The 3329-nt window shown below is 54.7% G+C and overlaps 1 long non-coding RNA gene across 1 annotated transcript in view; it reads left to right on the top strand.

The window, feature by feature from the left end:
* The first annotated feature begins 479 nt into the window (after positions 1 to 479).
* The window catches only part of LOC106734563 (uncharacterized), a 6742-nt gene continuing 3892 nt past the window's right edge, over positions 480 to 3329 (top strand). Inside the window, exons 1-2 of the long non-coding RNA XR_001370127.2 lie at positions 480 to 980; positions 1885 to 1997. This is a non-coding gene — a long non-coding RNA (uncharacterized LOC106734563). The remainder of the gene's footprint in view (positions 981 to 1884; positions 1998 to 3329) is intronic.

The raw sequence follows: 3329 nt of genomic DNA, 5'->3' as shown, positions 1-3329 counted from the left end.
CCGGGGCGCGGAGAAACGCCGGAGCCCATTGGCTGTCGGTGTCTCATCTGGTGTGTGATCGGGGGCGGCTGGTCTAGGTCCCCACCCAACCAAGGGACCTGCAGGAGGGAGGGGGCGGGCATGCAAGCGACCCTCCCCACGGAAACCTACACTTCCCAAAGCGACGTCTTGTGGCCCCAAGTGAGCAGCTCATCGTATACGAGGTGGTTGCAGGCACCCTTGTTTCTTGGCACCCTGGTGTAGAGGTGCAATCGTGGGCCCCATTTGCCTGCTCTGGGACCTCAAATTAAGCTGCGGTCTCCCAGTTCTGCCACGGGATCTGGCAAAACTCATTATTTATAGTAACAATCGCGACCCCTTCTTAAGAGGCAGTACAGAGCGTGGAGACTGCAGGTGTGGTCCGTGGCGGCAGCACCTGGCAGCTTCCTGGGGAGCGGGAGGGGGGAACGCAGTGCAGCAGCTGGGGCCTCCAGCAGACCTGCAGAGCCAGGCGGCTGCTGGCGTGTGCCTTGAGGCAGGAGGAGCGCGGGCAACCAGACACTGGGTCTGAGCACCAGCTTTTAGACTCCGCTCTGTCTGGACCCAGCTGCTACCTTCGGGCCGTCTGGGGTGCAGTTTCTCCTCTGTGAAATGGAGATGATAATGGCGGGCTGTAGAGAGCTGTTGTGAGGACTAAACAACTTGGAAACTGAGACACAGCACAGTGTGGGACAGAGCAGGGACTCGGAACCACGGCTGAGCAGAAGGGCCTCCAGGTCCTGCCTCTGTGCCTTCCTCCCCGCCTGCTCACCTTTCCCAGAAGGCAGCCTGGGGCTCAGGCTCTTGGGCCTGTGGTCTGTGGCTGCAGCCGCCTGCCCGCCTGCCCCTTTCTGGAGCTCCATCCTACCTCCCTTGTAATCCACAGAGGCAACCCCTCCTCCCCCTGGAAAGGACTTCCGTTCTCTCTGCACCATGGTTTCCTTGGACACTACACATGACAGGTATTTTTTTTTTTCTTTCTTTCTTTTTATTTGATCTTTTCATCCTTTAAAGATTTTTTTTTAATGTTTGTTTATTTCTGAGAGAGAGAGGCACCCCAACAGGGGCCCTGGTGTGTAGAGGGAGAGGAAGTGGGACCACGAGAAGTGGGGACCTTCCCGTGTGGGGCCAGTCACCTTACTGCTGCCTCACCACCTGCCCTTACACATCGGTTTTTAAAATTTTAATTTTTTAAAAGAGATTTTTGCTATAGGGCACATGTGCTTGCCAGAGAGACAAAGAGAGACAGAGAGACAGAAAAAGAGATACAACCCCCTCAAAGAGAGACAGAGAGACAGAAAAAGAGAAACAACCCTCCATGGGGGATGGCCATGTCGCACTTCTTTCTCCTCCATTCTCCTCTTGGGCACGCATGTAGTTGCGCCTGGCATGGGTTTCAAGCCACTGAGTCTGAGACTGGAACTGCGGTTGGCCATGTCAGAGTCTATCACCTTAACCGCTATGTTTTTTAAGGTTTTCGCCAAAGGATGAAATGTGCTCACTGTGGAGAGAGAGACAGAGAGAGAGAGGGAGAGAGCGCATCTCCCTAGGGGATGGCCCATCTCCAGTCTCCTCCTGGGATTTTTGGCTTGCGTGCATATGTGCCTGGTGTGAATTTCAAGTCGCCGGGTCCGGGACCCAAACGGTAGTCGGCCATGTGGGAGTCTAATGCCTTAACCACCCTGCCACCTGCTGGCCTCTCGCACAGTGGGTTTTAGTAAGCAGTCTATCCGGATGGCCCCGGCATCTTGCTGTCTGTGTGCGTGTGTGGGGGGTGGGGCTTAAAGGGAATTTAATGATCACCTTTATTAAGTACTTACTGTGTTTCCAGTCCTCGCTAAATAGTTTACATGGTTATTCATCTAGTACTCAGTAAACAGCCCTGTGAGCGTGGAGCGTGGAGGGCACCTCATCACCGGGTTCCAGAGGAGGAAATGGAGGCTCAGAGATGAAGTCATTAGTCCAGGTTCTCACAGCTGGTAGGTGGCGGGCCTGGGATTTGGCTTTAATCTTTCCGCCCCAACGTGTGACACTGTCTCCTCTTTATTCGGTCCCTGAGGACAGAACTGGTGAAAAGGGAGTCTAGCCTAAATCTGGATTGAGTGGGGGTCAGGGCTCCTTTGCTCGGTCCCTGTGGGGAGGTGCAATGGGAGGGAAGGAAGAGGAGGGAAGGGAAGCAGAGAGAGGAGGAAGGGAAAAGGCTGCATCTGAGTGAGAGCTGTCTCACAACCAGCTGTTTCTGGGACTCTTCTCCACTCTCCAGATGGGGTAACTGAGGCTCAGAGGGGTTAACTGCCTTCTGGGAATCCCACAGCCAGAAGCAGGTGGTACCCCTGGAGCTGTCCCTGGGGTGCTTATTGCCTTCCCCAAGGCTCAGGCCGCACCTGGCATCTGGGTCAGGACCTGGGCCCCGCCTGTATTTCTTCCGGTCCCTCCCAAGACTCTCCCTTAATCCTCACTGCTCTGGCCTCTGCCTGGTAAGGAGGCTCAAGGTCAAAGGTCCCAAGAAGGGCAGGGAGGTGCCGGGTTCAGTGCCTCAGGGCCTTCCTGTGGTGGTGGGGGGGTCGATGTCCTCAGCGGGCAGGCAGGGGGCCGAACCCCTTGCTCTGCCTGGCAAGAGATGAGCAAGGCCCTTCTGTCAGACTGAATTTGAAGCTTGAGTGTTGTAATTTCTCTCTTTCTTTCTTCTTCTTTTTTTTTTTTAGAGGTTTTTGCTATAGGGGGCATGCACTTGTCAGAAAGAGACACAGAACGTGAGAAATCTCCCCTCCAGCCCCCCCAGGGAAGGATGGCTATGCTGCAATCCCTTCTCATCCATTCTCCTCTCAGGATCTCAGGCACGCACACACACGCGCCCAAGCGTGAGTTTAAGCCACCAGGTCCAGGACTCAAACCGCGGTCGACTACGTGGGAGTCCAGTGACATAGCCATTACGCTAACTGCTGGTCCCCAGGCGTTGTGATTTCTGAGCTGAGCTGACTACCTTTAGTTCTCACAGGGGTCCACAGAGGTTAGTGCTGTGTCACTTCTTTTCCTTCTGGATTGGTTTCCTGTGGCTGCTGTGACAAATCACTGCAGATCTGGTGCCAAACAACACACATTTATGGCCTACGGTTCTGGAGGTCCGAATTCCAACTGGAATCTCGCGGCTAACACCAAAGCGGCCCCAGGACTATCCCTTTTCTGAACTCTGGGGGAGAGTCCGTCTCCAGGCCCTTTCCAGCTTTTAGAGGCCTGCACACCTTCTTTGGCTTGTTGCCCCTCCCTCCAACCTCCAACATGTTGCCTCTCCCTGACTTTTTTTTTTTTTT

This window comes from Tupaia chinensis, unplaced genomic scaffold (genome assembly GCF_000334495.1).
Source record: "Tupaia chinensis unplaced genomic scaffold, TupChi_1.0 Scaffold000146_1, whole genome shotgun sequence".
Lineage (NCBI taxonomy): Eukaryota > Metazoa > Chordata > Mammalia > Scandentia > Tupaiidae > Tupaia > Tupaia belangeri.
This window is presented reverse-complemented; position numbering and strand designations above follow the sequence as displayed.